The sequence below is a fragment of the Xiphophorus maculatus genome, chromosome 5, assembly GCF_002775205.1.
Source record: "Xiphophorus maculatus strain JP 163 A chromosome 5, X_maculatus-5.0-male, whole genome shotgun sequence".
Classification (NCBI taxonomy): domain Eukaryota; kingdom Metazoa; phylum Chordata; class Actinopteri; order Cyprinodontiformes; family Poeciliidae; genus Xiphophorus; species Xiphophorus maculatus.
Window position 1 is genome coordinate 10,896,045 of NC_036447.1, and position 21,751 is coordinate 10,917,795.

General features: G+C 39.4%; 1 long non-coding RNA gene across 1 annotated transcript in view; it reads right to left on the reverse strand.

Annotated features, from left to right (window-relative positions):
* Positions 1–17,661, reverse strand: part of LOC111608619 — a 28,447-nt gene extending 10,786 nt beyond the window's left edge. Inside the window, exons 1-2 of the long non-coding RNA XR_002752768.1 lie at positions 17,575–17,661; positions 6,664–6,746 (exon numbers count right to left, since the gene is read on the reverse strand). This is a non-coding gene — a long non-coding RNA (uncharacterized LOC111608619). The remainder of the gene's footprint in view (positions 1–6,663; positions 6,747–17,574) is intronic.
* Positions 17,662–21,751: the final 4,090 nt, after the last annotated feature.

The window sequence follows — 21,751 nt, forward strand, 5'->3', positions numbered from 1 at the left end:
GACTAAATTAAGCTCCGTGCTTCATCAAAAACATCCTGCCCAGGCGGCGGCTGCTGGGACCTCTAATGGGGGGCACAGGTAAACTTGTGGGAATAAACACTGCTGGGTTACTTCATATGCTCAAGGACAGACAGGAAATCTGCTTTGATTTAGTTTAAACATCTAGTATAAGGACTTGTACGCCCTACTTTGGATTTATGGTTCAAACGAGCCAAGCACTTTTTCAACATTTCAATTCTTTATATGGAACAATAGGGACATAAACATGTGCTATGTCAGTCATATTTATTGACATACCTGGTAAATAGGCGAAAAAGCATTATAAATCTTTTATTGCAGTAACATAATCTCACTGTGATTTTTTTTTTTTTAATTCACAATTTAATTTAAGTGCTTTTGTTCAGGTAAAGAGAAAATTTATGTAAATGAAACAAGTTCACATATTAGCACAATTATTATCACCCAAACTTTAATACTTTGTACAGTTGTTCTTCTGCCAAAAGGACAGCCCTGATTCCTCTGTAACATTTCACAAGGTTGGCGTGCACAAAGAGAAGAATCCTTGTCTATCCTTCTTTCACAACCTCTTTAGATCATCCAGAATCCTGTCTCGTCTTTTATGCTCTCTTTTATTCAGCTTAACCAGAAGGTTTTCTTGCTTGCTTCCCTTCTCTGTTTCCTTTGTTCTATCTTTGTTCGTTTGTTTCTTTCTTTAAATTAAATACTAAAAGGAAATATTAACATTTTCTATCAGGACAATCTACAGAATAAATTCACCATTTTTTGTTCAGCTTTATGTTGTTTCCCGTTGCAACCCAAATCCAACCACTGGATTTTATAGAAATTATATATCTAAGCACATCTCAGATATATAAACAAGTTTAATAAACAAGCAACTAAAAAACTTTTCGATGGAAAAACGTTTCAAGAATAAAAAGAAAACTTTATCTTTGTGGATCACAAAGTCATGCCAGCACCGTTCATTACAACACCTTCAGCCACTCCCACATAGTTCTGCAGCATATAAATCACCAAAAAGGCTCCAACCAAGCTTTAAAATTCAGCACTGATGGCCCATAATATTTCATGTTAAACACCAAATAATAGTCTTCCTACTTCTGTGTGCTTTTTGCTTGAGGTTGCAGCTTGCAGTAAAGCGCCAATAAAGTTGTTTCAGTTGTAAAATTTCTCTCAGTTGGACCAAAGCTCTGAAGAACTGGCTCAACTGGTCTGTTTGTTTTGTTTTTTTAATGCAGGTAACGCTTCTTCTTTATATTCATCAAACATCCTTAACTTGCCTAATGTAGGAACAATTTGATCAACGATGAACAGAAAGGCGGTGTTGAAATTCAAAAACCAATAAAATGAAGGATATTTTGTGGGATCTATCTATCTATCTATCTATCTATCTATCTATCTATCTATATATATATATATATATATATATATATATATATATTTTTTTTTTTTTTTTTTTTATGAGTTCATGATCCCATGCACTCCCAAGGTTCCTATAACTTTTAGAAGATAAATATCCCTTAGCATCACAGGTCCTCCACTGTAATTGATATAGGGCATTAAGAGTTTTTCTTCCATGATTTCATCCCATATTTCTTGCCAAATCCAGCTGGAGTGTTTGCTGCTGAAATGTTCAATCTTAATCTCATCTAACCAAAGCAGATTCCACTTAAAATCCCAGCACAGTGTAGCAAGTGCCAAATGGTTAAGTCTGTGATTGTACGACAGAAAAAGTTTTTTATGTATGATATGTAGATAGTATCTAATGGTTGTTATAAAGACTTTGTGACCCCAAGATGTCTCTATTTGCTGAAGCGAGCTCTGGATATTTTCTTTTTCTTATTCTCATGCTGTAAATGCAGGCCTTTATATTCAGCCCTGAAAGGATTTGAAAGAGCCTCTGTGTTATGTTATGAATCAGGGAAAACAGAAAGAAATGGATTAATCATTAGACAACTGACGGCAACTTACAAAAGTAAAGTATAGATTTGCAAAAATGTTTTATGCAATCTTTATTGTAGGGACAATTAAACAGGTTTTTCCTGAAATGGGATTTTTCACACCTTGAATAGATGTGCTAGTTGCAATTTTCTAACGCTTCTCAGAGTAAAATTATGATACTGCAATGAAATATTCATTTATTTTAAAGCTTTTCACACATCTTCGCCAGGGGTGTGACAGGAAGCATCGCATCTGTTGTGGAAAGTCCTGACCTTTGCTATTAATACTGAATTTTTCCATAGTATTGTTTTATTGGACAGTAATACTTTGAGTATTTTTTTCCATCTGCACTCTGGGAAAGAAGCATATTCACCTGGATGTGCACCCAGAGTGACCTACATACAGGGGAGAAGGGAAGATGAAGGAGGTCTGGAGAGAGCAGGAGAGTTCTGCACCACTCTGCTCCAGCTCCACTTCCAGTGGTGACCCAGCGCCTATAAATCTGAACCTGGAAGCCTCTATTAAACTTCCTTCTCTCCCCTTTACATTTTGGCACTAAACAGGCATGACTGTCCTTTTTTAACAAATGATTTTCACAAAGAACTTCAGTAGGTAAAAACACTGCTGTGTTACAGAGACTATGTTTTGTTCCTTTTTCTGTAAAATTAAAGAAATGTCATTTTGCTGACACAGCAACACACTCTTTATTGTTTAAGAACCTGTTCCACCTGATAAATTAATCAAATGGAAAGGCTTGTTACTCTATAACAGAAACAAGAACAAGGCCAGTTTAGGTCTTTGTATTCAAGCACCCATGCATGTGGTGGGCATGCTCTTTGTGCTATATTAGCAAAGTTTTCCTACTTCATTTCCTGCAATATGAAACTAACAGTAAGAAGTGCCCAAAAAAGAAACCCATATTTCCAAACTTTGAGTTGAGTTATTGTGTTGGTGAAGAGCTTGTTCTGGAACAGAGCTCTTCATCCCAGAATTAACTATGTCAGCATTTCTGAGCCGTTGTCCCAGAATACCGACTACAGTAGCGACAAACCCATCTTCAGTGTGGTTCCACTGAATGGTTAGGTCCCTGAGCAACAGGCTGCTCTGAATTCTGACTTACAGTATATGGTCTGAGGCTAGTGTGCTTTTATCTAAATAAAAAAAACAGGTAGTTTTTTTTAGGTACAAACTAAACAAACAGTGTTTGTTTAAAGCCTGTTTATTCATTCAGAACACAATTTCAATACAATATAAACCAACCACACAGATGCAGGGAATGAGAGAGCAACAATTATTTTCAACTTGGACTTCAAAATTGCCATATCCTAACGTGGCGAACATCTGGTTTTCGTCTGCCCCTGAAATTGCTCTGGTCCAGATTAACAAGACGCTAACTTTTCCAACCGGCTTTCCTTCCAAAACAATCCCAGAGAAAGATCCTGCATACAAGCTACTACTTCCTAACACTCAATGACCAGCTCTCAGTTTAGAGTTAAAAAGGATTTGACTTATATGGAATAAAGTTTACGGCTTGGTTCTTTTTGAGTTAAAGTTAATGATTAAAAGCGGATTCAATTTTATTAGGAAAATTTACTTAGTCAAGCTTTATCTCAACACTCTCCAATGAATGGCTTTTAAAGGTAATATAAAAAGTCAGAAAGGCATATAATAAATATACACCTTTATATTTTTTTAAAATCTAGACTTCAATGGAGTGCTTGCGAGTAGTAATACATACAATACAATTCAAAAGCTCAATACATACTGGAGCATTCTCAGTTGTAGGATCAGAAAATATGAAGATCCAATCAAACATATTCTCAGATTGTGGACAATTGATACTTTCAAAGACAAACATTAATTAATTCACTGTAGATACACATATCACCTTTCCACCAGACACCTATTTTCTTTTCAGTATTTTCTCAACCAAGTAATGTGTGTTATGCCACTAATCAATTGCGACTCATAATTCCACTTGTTTAAGTGCAAAACAAACACAAGATATTAAAAATGAGAAATAGGGGGAAACCAGCAACATGTGCAGTCTTAAACATTTTCTCTTAGCTAGTGGTCAAGCCATTTCAGAGTTTATAGAAGCAAAACCTAAATAAACACAGGCTATGTGTCACACAGAATGTTCTGCTTGGGCCTCCAGAGTGGGCACACTTTTTCTTTCCAAAAAAAAAAAAAAGACATAATCTGACTTCCACAGCCAATAAAAAAACTTTCTCTAAGTCATTTTTATCAGATACTGTGACCCAACAAAGCCAGGGTGATACATGCAGTACCATTTACATCACTGTTTGTTCTTTAGAAGATGCTTTTAACCAAACCAACTCAGACAGTATTTATATTATTACACTCACATTAACACTATTGAGAGAAAAAAGATTGAATTAGATGTTTTTAACAAGTTTAAACATGCCAACAATACTGACTGCATCACATGTAGCAATGGTTTAGTTTGTAGTAAATATTCTTAGATTAATCTTTCTCTTAAGGTTTTCAACCTGAAACTAAGCTCTGCGCTTTGTTTAGGAGCAGCCTATTATGGATCAGTGGAGGGAGCGCGGACAGTGGGAGAGGGACTGAAGGGAATTTGGTGCACTGACAAAGTTAAGCCAAGCTGATCCTCCTAACTCCATCACCCTATTACTCCCCCAACTTCATCCTTCCAAGCAGCCTTGAGAAAGAAGGGACTGTTTATTCTCCAATGTGTATTTGCCTTTTAACTAGTTGATTTATGAAACAGCTGAAAGAGCTGCTAAGGCTGTGCTGGCAGAATAAGGACAGTTGCCATTATTTTAGCCTTCTTTAAAACAGTTTTGTCCTCTTTGTGCTTTATGCAGTCAAAGGCAGCAGATGGTTAAACCGTCAGATTTATATTTAGGTAAAAGCAGAAAACAGGTGAGGATTTATTATTGCATCAGTGTTTCTACATCTGTGTAGCTTAAGAGAGATGGAAATGACCCCAATCACCTTCCAATTCGAATTAAAAGTGGTACCTGCAGGGAGGCATGCATGTGCATCCTCATATTTTTTACTATACAGCTTCCTCAGTGTTGTGCATACCTAATGTCTTGCACTGAGCAGTGACAGATCCAAATCGTGTCATCGATCTGCTGCGTCATGCTCCTTTTCACCACACCTATGACTGCAGCCATTCAGAAAAGCCATTTTCCCAATCACCTTTGGATATGAAGTAATTTTTTTAAGCTCACAGGAATCTTAGACTAACAGCTCAGCTTTTTAAGAAACACACTTACTTTCTTTATTGCTAAGAAAAGACTGACGCCGCTCTGTATGGTATATGCAGCGTCAGTCTTACAGATGTGCTGCAGCCTGTTTAAATTGATTGTGAGGCTTCAATTACTTCATTCAATAGACTAAAAATTCAGCCAACAAGACGAGACAATATATCTCTGTCTATCTTGTGTCTAATTCTCAAAATGGTCCTAATGACATAAGATCCATTTAAATGTAACTGTCTTTTGGTTTTCACAATTTTTGCTTATTAAATTGTCTTTGTTTATGTTTCAATCATGCCTATGTTTATGTCTGTGGCGTGAATACGATTATATGTAAACTGAAATGAAAAAAGAAACTAGCAAAAACAGTAAAGATTAATTAATTAAACTGTAAAATAGCCCTTTAGCCGGATATTATCTAAATCACTTGCTCTATTGATGCTGATTTAACTATTGATACTTGTTAAATCCAAGTATCCCATTGACTAATATGCCTATCGCTATTCTGGTTCAAAACTTCTCAAACGTAGATGTAACACAAAACCTCGCTTAAAGCTCTCAATCTCCTTTATGGCCCTCTAATAACAGAACAGGTGGAAAACATGACAGGCTTCACTGATAATTAAATCATAAAATGTCAGCACACCCCCATAAGGAATCACACAATTTCCTGACATTTTATAGTTTAAATGGCCAAACGGTACACTAACAAGACTAAACAATTTCAAGTAGCTGCACAAGTTTGAACTCAGAATGGAATCAGTTCCAGGAAAAACAGGAAGAAAAACAACAACAGTATCTCATTAAACTTTTAAGAGTTTCACTGAGAGGAAATAATAACTATCAGAGATGATTTCATTGTGTGTCTTTTGGTTTTTATCCCTTCAAGACCTGGATGTCTCACAGAATGGCCGACTGAAAACAAGTCAGATGGGTTCATTCTCCTTATCTAAAAAGAAATCCGGTGATAGTGAAATCTATGGAAGAAATGTCTGTTCCAGTTTTCTGTCTGTCGCTTGTTGTCTGCAGTTGTTTGCTCTGGATTTTACTCTTTTTTTAGGTGATGAAGTGCTGTCGTCCCACACCTTAATGGTTAACTTACCCAGTGGTGTAATGTGACTAAATACACAAACCCAGCTGCTTTACTTGAGTACTTTGTTTCTGTCGTTTTGCTTTACAATGCCTTGCAAAGCATATGAACCCCATGAGCAACCAATTCCCTTCAAGTCACGTAATTAGAATCCATCTGTGTAGAATTGTATCTCAATATAAATCCAGCTGTTCTGTGCAGGCCTCTGAGGTTTGTTAGAGAACATCAGTGAACAAACATCATTAAGAAGACCAAGGAACACAGCAGACAGGTGAGGGATAAAGCTTAAAAAGTTGAGTTCTAAAACAATGGTTTAATCCATGATCTGAAAACAGAAAATGTCTGGTACAACTGCAAACCTACCAACACATGGGTGGCCATCTACACTGTCAGGCCGGGCAAGGACAGCATTAATCAGGGAAGCACCCAAGATGTCCACGGTAACCCTGGAGAACCCAGAGATCAAAAGCTCAGTTGAGATAAAATATTAGTCATGCACTCATAAAATCTGGAAAGGAGGAAGTCATTGGTGCAAGACAATCAAATGTTCCAAAGCCAAGTAGGTGAATTAGCAAACATGTACAAGAAGGAGTTCTGATAAGATAAGACAAAAACTGAATTTTATGGCAATTTCCTGACAGGGAAGATGGTCATAGTTGAGGGGAAGAAAGAAAGAGGTATATGTACATCAATCCTTGGGGAAAAAATGCTGAAAAAAAGACCTGACACTGGACCAGATGTTCACCTTTCTGCAGGACAACAACTCAAAACACCCAGATATTTAATTTTCAAAGATTGTATCCATCCAATCAGAGCTTGAGCTATATTCAAAAGAAGAATGGGCAAAGCCTCAGTCTCTAGATATGCAGAGCTGATAGAGACAAAAGGCTTGCAGCAAAAGTTGGTTCTGCAAAGCATCGACTCAGATAGGTCGACTTGAAATGCAATCTGCAGTTCTGAGATTTTTAATTATTTAAAAAAATGATATTCCATTTCATAATTATGCACTACATTGTGTTGGTCTATGATTTAACTGTAATACAATAAAATAAATTACATTACAGGTAGTGATTGCAATGTGAAAATTAGGTTTAAAAGTACAGTATGCACCTTTCCTCATCTACTTAGCTACATCTTAGAGAGTAATATTGCTGTATTAGATTTTTGCACTTTTAATAAATCTGTAACATTAAATCATTAAGTACGAATTGAGCAAGGATTCACTCCCTTTATCAGGCAGTTTGTGACTTTGTGTTCACCATTAAGAGACTAAATTGTTTTTAACTTTGAACACTTATCAAGCTTGTGCTATATTTTATGCTAAGAAGCCACAGAATGGTGTAGTCAGTGCTACTGATGTGACATAAAAAGTCCTATTTTTACAATGCAAAAAAAGGACCAGACAGCCAAAAATAGTGTATACCGCATATATATGAATATTTGACATGTAAATGTATGTGAGGGTGTTTATGAATCACCCAGTCAGAGAACCACAAACTCATGACATAAGGAAGTTCAAAGAAAGCTGTTGAGGCCTGCCTGTCACAATCCTATTCCCATCACTCTGACCCCAACATGAAAAATGCTCCTAATTTAACATTCACACCTATGCACACACATGCACACAAGCAATGTGTTTGTGCCTGTATCATTTGCAAATGCTGCAAAACTATGCAGATTCTATCTAATGACTGGTGATACTTGTAGCATCAAGGCCCCAAAAAGAAAAAAATAAGAAGCAGCAAATGATGTTTTTCCAGTAGCTTGGATAGCTTTCATAAAAGCAGAAACCTTATTTTCTACATTAGAAGAAGATCTGAGGAAAGATGGGGTTTCCCATCTCTTTTTGTAATATCTTCAGAGACCAAACTTGGCACAGAGGTCGAATTGGGGGATGTTGGCTCGGACAGTGATGAAAGAACTCCAGCTCAGTTGCAGCAGATTGAGGAAAACATCAGTGTGGCCATGGTGTTCTTCTGTGTCTCTGATTAGATTAAAATCGTTAGTTTGATATCTGGGTAAAAACAAATGTGCCAGTGAGGTCTTTGAACACAGGACAGGCTGTACAGACAGAAAATCACTGTGAGGGGAATATTTCTGCCAAACTGAACACCCCTACAACAGTGGTCCCATGAAATGATCGACTTTTTTGAGTTTTCAGATAGGAACTTGTGTTTAATCGTTTCATGATCCACATTCCAGCACAGAAGAGGGCAGCACCCAGAAGCAGGATTAGTATCTTAACAGAATAAGATTTGAGCCTTCTGTGTTCTGACATTTCACCATAAAAACTTTGAACCTTTAAAGGCTAATCAAGCAAGAAATAAAATATTACCTGACAACCTTTCAGCTGCCTTTATAAAGAAATAGAAAAAGATTCAGTAGTAGGAGGCTGATATAAATAAAATTGTATCATTGTGCTCATATTCATAGCTAGATTATTATCAGAATTTTAAGAAGTAATTCTTTAAGTCACAACACAAATAAAAAGTTATTTTGGCAACATTTTAGAGTCTAATCAAAACAGAAGATCTCAGAGCTCAGGTATTCAGGGTAAGTGCAACATGGTTTCAATTATATTTACTAATTTATTTAAGAAGCAGCATGGAAACTATACACACCATAACAAAATATATTTCTATATACTATATTTTTGGCTTATGAAGACCTTTTATCCCCTTTTAAAAAACAACCAAATCAAATGGGCCTTTTTGCTATTTGTCCTATTTGGTGCTTTGTCATATTTATACACCAGGAAAAAAGAAAATCGTAGATTAAGATTACACGTTTCCGAACACTGATCGTCTTAAAAAAAGTGTAAAAATGTAAAATATTGTGTTTTTGTAATTGAGTTTCAGTCATTTGTCATTCTGTATGGAGCTAAAAAAAATGAAGCTGATTATGTTCTTTAAGACAAATTTAGTTAATTACAACCAAACGAATGACTGTTTCCTTCTCAAAAATCTCAGAAGCCAACGTCTGAAGAGATGCAGCGCTGGGTCACATTTACAACCACCCTAAACCCACTCTGAAAAAAGCCTGCCACAGCTAACCACAGCTCACTGGTAGACCTCTCAGCTCAAACAAAATGCAGCAGAGAGGATATTGCGGAAAGTAAAGCTGTCATTTTGACTCATGAAGAGGTTGAATGGATAAAGCACTCAGCCCCTCAGGTTTGTTTGGTGAGCTTTGGCTGCCGATCCACTTCTTTGGCAAGCAGTGCTCTGCCAAAACAAAGACTTGCTTTTCCTCGCCCTTTTTATACAAAACCCGCTTCTTTCACTCGCTGGCATGAGTGTATCTGAAGCATCAAACACACATCTGCCAATCGCCCTGCGGAGATCACGGTTTCCCAATATTGGGACACAAAACCGCCGAGCCGAGCGCTGCCTTCGACTGGTTTTGCAATGCAAAGAGACAGTGTGGCTGAGAGCTGCCAAAAAGCACTGTTGGCAACAAATAGCCAGAAAACAACTGGAAAATGCCCCTCACTGCAGGTGGACAAAAAACCCCCCAAAAAAACAAAGTTGAAAACAGGACCAGCCCGAGTGGAGGAGCATCTGAAAACTGTAACTTCTGCAGTGCTCTGTGTGCTGCAGCAAAGAATCTTAAACAACACAACTAGCAGCACTCTTTGGGTAGGCCCACTGTTTTCTTATTCAAACACAATCACAAAGATAAACAGCTGAAGATGCAGGACGCCTGGGCTGAAATGAATCCGTAACAGTGCAGAAAACCTGTGACCTGCTCTACAACAAGCAAACAACAAGAGGTCTGGCTAAGGGCACTTGTGTCTCACATGATCTTGTACACAGCTATGACCCTGTGAAGCTGCAGTTCTCATTCTGATCTGAGTGTGAAAGACAAAGAAAAACCCCCCTCTTCCTCCTCCTCCAGCTCAAGTCATGTGTAGCATTTATTTTGACCTTTCCATGCATTTTTCAGATCTTCTCCACTGCAATCTGTCTCTCGAGGGCGTTCATTTTATGAGGCCTGAAAACAAATAAGTGGATCTTAACAATAACTTGCTTTTAAACCATTGATGCACGTCCAAGAATGCTTTTGCGAGTGGGGATGGTAGAAATGTCTGGAAGGGTTGCAGGGAAACATCTGTGACTCTGTACCATCAAAAGGATTCAACAGTGGGAGCCGGAAATCACTTTTAGCACCACAAGCTTAAACAAATGGACCAAAAGATATTAAATGCAAATGCTACATTTTTGTCTGTTGGTTTTTCTTAGCTTTACATGCAATACAGAGTGACCTGTGTGCTTCTGGTAATTCTGACTACTAAATTTAGAATGCAGTTCAGTGTTAATGGCATAGTAGTCTTTTTTCTGGCAATTAAAATTGGGATTTTCCTTCATTGGAGAGCTTTATTCTGGATGTACACCTAAAACTTAAAATGAGCCGTTAGCCAAGCAATAACAGCTTCAGCTGCTACTAAGGTTGCCAAGTATTCCTTGAAATACAGAATTGCTCCTTATTTAAAACCTATAAGAGCTGTTCCATATTAAATAGACTCTGGATGCACTTTAGTCAAACTTTTTAACTGTCTGCAAATGTAGTAATAGATGGCGATGATACAGGAAAGCCACGGCTCAATCTGAATAGCAAATCCATCAGTCATAGCAGACTGTGACTCCAACAGTGCTCAGTGGTACTAACCGTCAGCGTTGGAGGAATCGGTGATGTCAAAACTCGAGATAGAGAAAGGCAGTGAAGGTACAGACCAAGAGCGAGATTGTTCTGTGACGTTGGGGATTTTCTTAGAGCAAAAAAAAAGTCCCAACAACTGCACCACCATGCTGCCTTGTAAGATGATGCTCAATGTTATCCACTTCACCTGTCAGTGCTATTCTTGTTTGCATGGCTCTTTAGCTAATTTAAATAAGAATTTATGACCGAATCTTAAAATAAGTGATTACATTCCCCTCCATTGATATCTGGTTAATCATGAGTCGCCGTCACTATCTGCTGAAAGCAGGTCAGGGGGGTATAGCAGGAGGGATCCACTCTGGGGAAAGTCTGCTCCAGTTTTTCTCGTTGTCTAGCTTTTGTTGCAGTGTTTGCTCTGGATTTCAGTGGTTTTCCTGTTGGAGCCCTGTCAGCCCACACCCTAATGGAAACTGTTAGAACTGGGATGGTGTCGGCACTTCTAAGAGGAGGGTATGAGCTGGTGCTATGGGTGTGGCAATTTCACCTGTTGAGTCAAGCCAAAGAGGCATACTGATCCCCATTTTTTGCAGAATATGCATACATAATAATAGATGTGTAGTAGATCTAAATTGTTGCACAACAGTTTTTTATGTCTTGCATAGAGATCATTTATACATGAAAACCAAAGGGGTGCATTATGTCGAAGCCTTTCTGTTGATTTTATCCCCTTTTGTCATGCACCAATCGACTGATGCCTTATTCTCCATCACTTTTACACCAAAGACTTCTACTGGTTCAGCTGCTGAATCCAAAGCAGACAAAGAGAAGACAGTGTGGATGTCATGTGGGTAGTCCTTTTTGTCCATATTTACTGTCCTGTCATCACTCTGCACAGCTTTATCATCTGTAAGCTCATTGTAAAGGTTCACTCATCACTTCTAAGATGGATTTACACAGATGTGACAATGTAAGCTGAAGGGTAAAAGAAAAGAAGCCTTAAAATGTCATTCCGCACCAGGCAGACATTTATGAAGTCATTTTCTCTTCTTCTTTTCTCAATTTTCTCTGGTTATGGATTTTTGTCAGCATTGCCTAATTAAAAGAAGATGGGCCACATCAACTAGATGTAATTTACCCTCCTGATCGCAAAAACATGGTGAATAAGGTAATACTCATGTTTAACGATCTTGCATAGATAATGCCCCTCTTTCTCTGTTTGAACCAGGAACTCAGCCAGTTTGACCTCCCACGCCCTGCCGTTTCAAGTAATGACAATGACTGCCCTATTCCACCAGGCTAAACCAAGTCCCCACATCTCTAAGTAACACTATAAAGCTAAACCCATGCTTATCAAGAGATCCACAGTTGCAAACCCACTGTTTCTGTCAGATATCAATGCAGTATTTCCTGCTTATCCTCATCAGTCACAAGAGATGGAACATTTGCGGGGAATTTCGTGTGACTCAATGCAGCTGGAGCGCATTTCAGCTTTGCCAAAGAATTCATTTATCAATGTTTGTGCCTTATGATTCTCCATTGCCCCCAAGCTAGAATGGGCCCTGCTTTTATGAAAGAAGTTAAAAAGCCATCCCCAGGGCTCCACCAGTCCACAGTGTCGAGCTGGAACCTCGGGGACTGATGGCGGTTGAGCGGCAGCCTTGAGGGAAGCACATTGCCTGTCCTGTGATAGCCATATGAGATTCCACATGCTCTGATGAGTAATTCTTCCCTCCCCTCTCCATCGCCATGTGGTTCATGGCCCTGAGTCATCATCCACACTTTCCCTTACACCCTCTCCCCTTGTCTGTGAAGAGGATTCTTGATTCCTCCAGCAGCAGCCTTTCTGCAGGGAAACTCAACCAAATACGCTCCCTGTGATGACTCATTCACCAATATCGAGACCTCCATACCAGCCACTCTGCAGCCATGACTGTCCAGCACACCACACCCAAGTCTGGAGTCTTTAACCCTCTATGGCATGGCGTTGCCCTCAGGCAACAAACCACATAGCTGTACCTCACATTGCTCCTTTATTTTATTTCTTGGGGGGGCATGATTTTTGACATATTTTTGTCCAAAAAATAGTTCTTTTATGAATATAGTTTTTGTTTGATTTGTATTTCATTTCTCATAATCAGTGTAGACAATCTTGGTGTTCTAGACCAATGTTACCCTGAGGCAACAAACCCAAATCTGGTTCCAGGAGGTGTCAGAGTCCGATTTTATGATTGACATGTAATTAGGGACCACCAAGCTCCCAAAGAATGCAGGAAAATATTTCTTCCCCACAAAAATAAAAAGTCATGCCATAGAGGGTTAAAGGCCTGCTTGCCTCTCAGTCTTTCCTCCTTTCTGTCTGTTTCCTTGTCATCTTCCTGTCTGCTTGTTTCTCTCTTTATGCATTGCTGATGTGCTGTCAATCTGTTCGTCCTGCATTTCTATATTGTACTACTCTAAAACAGCATTTAGCCTATTTTTTTAGAATAACAACTGCTCTTCCTTTCTGTCTCTGTCTAGGAGCGTCTCCCTTGGTACTTTGTGGCAATGTCAAAACACAGAAGGACACAGCGTGTCAGCTTCCCCGTCTGCATATTAATACTAAACTGGGGCGACTTCGGCAGATGCATAACGACAACACAAGTCAACACTGCCAGAGAGAAATGTTTCCACAGTTTGTAGAGAAATGCTGGTCATTCTGTCTTCCCCCTGGACAATATGGCAAACTTTTGCCACCCCAAGCTTATCTTCCCTGACATTTAATCAAAAGTTTGATTCCCTCTTCACATGTGTTATTCTGTGACTATTATGATTAGTTCAAAATCTCTGAGTGTCATGTCAGTGACCCGATCAAAACTACTCAATTGCTTCTTGGTCAGCACCGCAACATGTCCCTTCATGTTGCTCTGAGATCCTCGACATGTTGCAACAGGAGCCTTGTTGACCATTGCAAGAGCAATAAGGATTTTTAGGGGCATTATGACTGGGTTAATAAAACACAGCTGCCCCTAAAAGTCCCTCACTTTTCTTGCTGCCTTTTCTTTTTTTTTTCCCTCTCTCCCTCCCTGCCTAACCTAGTGTTTGTCTCTCATTCCAAACGTTTGAGATCAAACAGCAACGCTTGTCGGGTTGTCAAACATGATTCTGAGCATAACTGATATCTGTTCAGTCGAAGCAGAGGAAAGTGACCACAACCTGTGGAGTTTGACCTTTTCGAAAAAGATTGGCTCATGTATATCAGTAGTAAAACAACTTTGGTTGCTTTCCAGCATTTGTGAATTGCATATTTATAATGGCAGAGTTTTATTGGAATTTGCAGTGACGTTTTTAAAAGGGGAGTTGAACAAGTTCAGAGCAGAATTTCCAAGAAGTAACGCGCCATGTGATTTCACGGTGGAAGTAAACACACAATCCTTCCACATGCATTCTATGCAATGCTACACATGTCGGCTTTTAACAAACAGCTCTCTGACCCACATTGGACTACTTAAAGCAGGTCTAAAATGCTCCAAAACTAGTAGTGGGAGAATATGATCGAATGGAGAGGGGAAAAAGCAGCACTGTGCAGCAAGTGGCGAGATGAGTCCGTTTGGGCCTTTTAAACAATATGAAAATGCCACTGAGAGCAGCTTGGCAGGCAGCAGCAGCCAGCACTGCTTAATATCACAATTTTAATCAGCGGACTTGGTGACTATCCCAGAGCTCCCTGCAGCCGTGCTGCTTTATTCAAACCAGGCGGCAAGCCTCCCTCTCTCAGGCCCTCGGCTCTCACACTCGAGAAGGTTTGCAGCATATATGGACAGCTCCTGGCTGCGCCCTTTTATTTATTTATACTTCTAAACTGCGTTCTGCGACCTGTCGCTGAGTTTTTATGGACCTACAATGGAGGGAGCTGAGGATTGTGAAGCTCTGACGATTGTTTTCAAATCTGCTCCATGGGCAGCTGAGAAATGGTGCAAAATGTGGCACCCGCGTATCGCTGTTAATAAGCATTAGGATGTTGCTGACAGTGTTGAGGAATCCAATTAGAACCAGAGTCAACTTTCCATAAACTCCAGTCCACAGCAACTTCTTATAGACTCAAGAAGTAATAGCAAGCTAGTAAAACCAAATGACCTGCCACTGATGTGTTATACATCACCTAAAATAACCTGTTGTGATTAGTATTAACAGCTCAATAAATTAAAGCTTACACATCCCTGCTTTTGTGCTATCAGTGAGGCGGGGGTCCCGTTTCATTTGCACGGCTGTTTTAGATGGGCTGTAAAAATGCCTGCGCCCGCCTTGTGTTTTTAAAAATAAGAATCCCGTACTTCAGCGAATGTCTCACCTATGTGTCACTGGCAGCATGGAGATGCCACCCTAGCCTTGAGCTCTATTAATTACATAAAGCATCTAGTGTCAGGATGCTGAATTCATTAGCATGGTATGCACAGCATGTCGGGGTCAGGACAGATATAGAAACAAGCCTCCGAACCAGACCTCTTCTCCCCTGCTTGACAGGCTTGTTCAACATAACAGTTAGTGGCACTTTGTGATTTCTCACAAACTGACCTCTGCTTTTTTTTTTTGTTACTACCGCTATGTATGTTCAACTTTGTTATATTAAGTTGTTTTTACTCAATCTTGAATTGTTCTGCTCATGAACATGCTCCAAATTTTCATTCATCACGTCTCTGAATTAATCAAAATCAAAATGATCAGGTTTTGGTTTTCTTATATGACCAGAGTGATCAACTTAAGGTAACTACTGAAACATAATTGTTCTTTTAAGCAACCAATCAAGTGCTGTACAGATAAATGGTGGCAAGCAATGTCATTTTTTGGCATGATTTGGCATTTGTAAGTTGCTATGTTCACTAGAAAGGACATCTGCTTTGGGCATCTGACTTCAGATAAAAAGTCTACTTTAATTAAAAATTAAAAATAAATGCAAAAACTCTTTACAACCTCTCCAGTTTGATTGGAGTTTGAAATAGTTAATTTTGCATAAATAGAGCACCCACCTCTGCTTCGACATTTAAACTGACTTTGTGTGTGTGTATTTATATATATATATATATATATATATATATATATATATATATATATATATATATATATATATATATATATATATATATATATATATATATATATATATATATATATGGATATACACACAAGCATGTTAGGTTGCACTTTCCGGTTTTCTTTGAAGCATACAGATTAGCCTACTGATTCCACAGACCATGACAAATTAAAGCATAAGGATGTGCGGCACGTGTCCTTCAATACAATTCTATGTCCCTAATTCTTATCAGACTAAGATCTTTCATTTTGCTCTAAAATCTGAGAATAAAAATATTTTTGTTTAATTTTGCTTGTTAATATAATGAAACATTGTATCTAATAAATATTTAGAAAATCGATTTTTGAGGCTCTAGCTGAGTTTTATTTCTAGGTGCGTTTTATGTTGCAACAGTGGGAGCAAAAGTGGCTCTTTAACTAGAAAATGTCCTAGAACAATAAAATGCAGAGAGTTCTTAATTATTAACATAACATTTTTCCAACATTCTTCTGACTAGAAGTAATTATTATTTTGGAGTGGCCCAGCCAGAACTATGACTTAAACCAAGAGTTTGTGGAGGGAACAAGGAGGCGTAACGGCAAGGAGATGTTCCAGCCTCAGACTTGAAACTAATCTCCAAAGATGAATTGTAAAAATACTAGTGCAAAAAGCTAGTCAGAAATTATAAGATGGTTTGATCGATATAATGTAAATATATATATATATATTTGTTTATTGAGAAAGGTTTAAAGAATTTTCAACATGATGTTTTTAATTAAAATGTGAATTTAAAAAATTACTAAGTTACATAGATATAGATGTACTGTTTTCCAATTTTTTTGGTTGAATGAAAAATCTTTTACATGTAAATCTGACATAAGCATAAACTGTTTTTGATCATCTACATATTTTGCTTGTTTAAAAATAATCCTTACAAATATTGCATTAAAATATCTAGATTAAGCCACCCAAATATAGTAATGGCTCCTGTTATGCTAGAGTAAAAAGAACATATTAATCTGATTTATTTTTAAATGGCCATGTGGGTTTTTTATATGTATAACTTGATTTGGGGAACAGGAATCAGTAAAAATCGGCATATCAGACCTCAAAGAGAAGAGGATTTTTTTTAGGCCAGAAAAAGCCTTATGTGTTTATTTATGCATATTATTGTATATATGCAATAATTTATGTGCTGGAATTAAAATAAAGTTTAGGTTTTATTTAAGGCAGTTTTTAAGGTATGCTGCATCTGTTCCCAGCTTCTTTTTCTCTTCCTCTTTTTTTATTTTTTTATTTTATTTTATAAATTCGTATCAGAGGACTTTAGCCTTGGTCATGGTGGGCTCATGAGCCAGAAACTGGGACTTTGTAGGCCAGTTGAATGAAGTGAGGACTCACCTTGCCCGCAAAGACCCAGCCTCTGACACACACCTTCAGCAGCCCCGTGGAGGAAACTCCAAGAGGTTTAATCCTGACCCTGCATGACTTCCCATCGAATCCAGAGACATGAGCTGATCCGTGCATGCCCACTGTCAAGTGCTGCCTGTCGGTGTGTATGCGGTTACCTGCGCTCCGGACAGGTGTCAACATCCCGCAGCCAATGGGAGGGGGGCGTCTGGGTGGACATGCCTGACTCCCTGTCTGTCTGCCTGCTGTTGATTGCGTCTTTGTAAGCGAAGTTTAACTTCACCGTCCAGCCCCAGCTCCAGCGCCACCGCCGCCCAACTAATATATGATCACTTGGTGTTGCACGCATCTCAAATTTGTGCAAGAATATCCCTTTTGGGAGTGGAGGGAGGAACGAATTGTCTTTTGGGAAAAGTCGGACTGTCCAATCCCTAGCCCATCTTCCCCCCTCTGTCCAGGGAGGAAGAAAAAAAAAAAACATGCAACAGTGTCGCGCCTTGTGCCAGTCACCCATCTCCTGCCCTCCCTCCCTTTTAGAAAGGAAAAAAAAAAAAAACGTCTGCGTCTCCTCGCCGTGAGATTCCCTGTGCGCACCCAGTCCACTCATCCAGTTCTGGAACGATGGAGGGAAAGGGGGAAAGGGCAGCTTGTTGCTGCTACTGCTACTACTGCCATGTTACAGCTTCGAAAAATCCAAGCAGGATATTCCCAAACAGCTGGAAGGAGGTGATATATGGTGCTGCGCCCTCACGCTGGCTGGGCCCTCCCCAAAATGGACCGGTACTGTGCACTAACCTGGTTATTTTCAGCGCGTCACTGGCTCGCGTCCAATTATAGGTTTCCCTCCGAGGGCGCAGTAGTTGTTCTGAAAGAGGACCAGAAAACGGATCAAGAGCTCTAGACAGAGAAATGTCCGAGCATGTGCCTCTCAGCTGCACATATTCCTGCGGCGCGCTGACTCTCCCCTGTACGCGGGCCACCCAGGCCCGGGGCTGAACTCGGCCGCCGGTCCTCCTTAGCACGTCGCCTCCGGGGCGGCTCGTCTGCGCCTCTCTCAAGGTGTTCCCCCCTTTTTATCGATTCTGACTGTGTACATCCCGGGTTCATCACACCTCTCCCGTTATCTCCCTTCACCAGCAACATGTTGGTGCACAGCGACCTCTGGCGACACTGACTATGTAATTACTTCGATTACTTGCAAGCAGCTGGTAACTGTAGTGAGTGATTTACCGCTCTCTCTCTGAGGGGGTTCGCATTGGATCTCTTACAGGATAGCGTTTGGTTCCAAAAAGTGGAAAAATGTGAATTTTGGAAAATGTCATCTCAATATCTCTTTGTGATGACATGGCATCCAGTGATAATAGTGAGAACAATTGCACTAATAAAGTTGTTAAGGTCAATAATGGACACATGAGATACTGGCCCTACTCTCCTTTCAGCTTAATGTTTGGGGCTTTGTTCCTATACAATCCACTAAATCACAAATATTTTGCATTTCGCTTTATTTTGCTGACATGCAGCTTTTATCAGTTGATTGTAATTCGTTGTACTGCACCGTTTCAATTGTAACTTTCTTCATAATCATACCCCTGCGTATGATTTTTGACATCTTGTTCAAGGATCTCCGAGTCAGATTTTCTGTTTTGTCATCTCACATGGCTTCAGTCAGGTGCTTCACATAACGAGGTCGTTTTCTTCAAAATAAAAGCGGTTGCATGTCTGGGCCCTTTAAAAATAAAAGCGGGTAGACAAAACAGATTGAGTTTTCACTTTGGTTAGTCCTGCGTCTCAAAATATTTCACAACAGCGGCCTGTTGCGTAGCTTTGCCGTAAAACGCTTGTGCCGGGGAAGCTTTTATCGTGAAGACCCTACTCGGAAACGAGACGTGCTGTCGATGCGAGCTTTATTGTAGAATAGCAATGTCAGACTTTGTGTCTAACGGGAACACCCCGGCTTCTTATATAGGATAATTCAGCACCAACGGGACGGATGTTGACCTCCGTCTGAACCGTGTGGGTGAGTTTCACTTCGTCTTCCTGAGCTCAGCTGGATCTCTCTGTACGCCACACTCCCATCGCCTTGTTGCTGATGTCCTGAAAGTTAGGACGCAGTGGAGATTCAGACCTGACATGTTGACGCTTTCTGAGCATGATTTAAAAAAAAAAAAAAGCCAGGTGATGAGCATGGCATCTGGTTAACTGATGACACCTGATGACGTCACCATGTGTTGAACGAATCACTGAGGAATAGACAGAGCCTGCATGTATAGAGATAAACAGCGGTTCCTGTTACTTTAACAGGTGGACAAACTGTCCTGGTGACAACTGTGTATATATAGAAATTTGTATGTCAAGCGAAGACTGTCAAATTGTATTTTGTGTAGTCAAACCACAAACTACAGTGATGTCATTGCTTAGAGTAGAACACAAATTACTTTTGTCTTTTGTTTTTCTTACAAATACAAATCAGAAACATATAACATACATTTGTATCCATCCCCATTTACCTTGTAGCCCCTGATTAAAATTGGGCATCCAATTGCTGCAAGTTGGTAAAGTTCATCTGTGAATTTAATGTCAGTATAAAGCAGTTTTTTATTTTGATAACATAAATGAACAGGATCATGAAAACCAAGGAACACAGCACGGAGGTAAGGGATAAACTACTAATTAATCTAAAAGTGGAAAGATTGGCCCCACTGAAACACTACTAAGACATGACTGTACACCTGAACTGACAAGCTGGCCAATGACAGCATTAATCAGAGAAGCAGCCAACAGGTCTAACATTGGAAGAGGTGCAGAGATTTACAGCTCAGGTGGGAAAATATATTGTTATTCAGGTGTTATTAGAAGTGGCGAGAAGGAAGGTTCTTTTGAAAGAGCCTCAAGAAGTCCTGCTTGCAGTTTGCTACAAGCAATGGGGAAACAGCAAATGTGAATGGAGGCACTCTGTTTAGATAAGAAAGACTACAAAACCATCTTCTGGGTTTTACCAAGTTGATTAAAGGCACAGTGACATTATATGTAAAGTCCCTCACTAAAAGTAACAAAAAAATCACTCTACTCACATTGGCATTTAGCAAACAAAACAGATAATCATCAATTACCTAAAACAAGCAACATCTAGTCTGATTTACTGTCAAAGGGAGAAAAAAAACTTTGTGTTTTTGAACAGCAAATATTAACAAATGGGGAAGAAGGCAGTGTTATGTTTAAACCTGTCGATGTCTACATTAGGAGCAATAATTAAATAGTATGAAACAACAAACAAGGATGAAGACCCAAGTTTACATTGGCACAACACACTCTGATAGGCAGAACCATAAGTTAGGAAAACAAAATCTCCCAACAAACAGTTGTATATATTTGTACCACACTTTGTGACAAAGGAAGACCGAATGCTGCCATGTTGCCGAAGGACAGAGAGCAAGGGCTGTCAATAAGTGCAGCCCATTATTTCATAATGTTGGATTTTGTTTCTCCACTAAACACATGAGCAGACGATGACTGAAAAATGAAAATAAAAAAAACCCCAAACTGTTAAATAATGTATTTTTGTGATTACCCATTAAATTAGGTAATCACATAAAGAGCAAGTCCAAACTGGTTGCTGAATGTGAAGTTTAGTTCTCAGCCCACACGCTGCAGTGAGTGTCACCCTCTCCTCTCCCTTCAGAGCAGAGCTGCAGACCAGCAGCTGATGAGGCGGCAGGTCGGCCGCAGGCGGCACTCTCGATGGTCTCCCCCACCATGAAGGCGGTGGTGGATGCCGTGTGGGCGGTGTGGAGCATCGGCGCCTCCATCTATGACTACATCCACACCAACGCCATGGAGGAGCGCATCCACGCCCTGGAGAACGTCATAACCATCCATCAGTGTGTGATCGGGCTGCTGTCTGCCGGTGTGCTGGCTCTCTTCACCTACATCCTCTTCAAGAAGCTCTGACCCGATGACCTGAAGAGGAAAACTGATGCCGAGTGTGAGAAAGGAGAGCATTCTGGGATGGTGGAGGATACTTGTAGTTTTCCGCGGTGAAAGCCAACATGCATGTCTGCACAGTTTGCTACGTTGGAAGGAGAGAACTGTGTAAAATATTGCCATCCACATTGAAAGCGTTTTTATTATTTCATCATCACTGCAGGATTTTTAAAAGCAGTCGTTGATTTTCCACTGTCCTGATTTTTTTATTATTATTATTATTATTTTTGAAGGGATGACTAAATAGTTTTGCTCATTTTGATTTCTTGATTAGGTTTAAAATGTTCTGTTAATTTACAAGGTAACGAAACTCAATATACTCTCCTTAAATTTAGCCTTAATAGATTTTATATA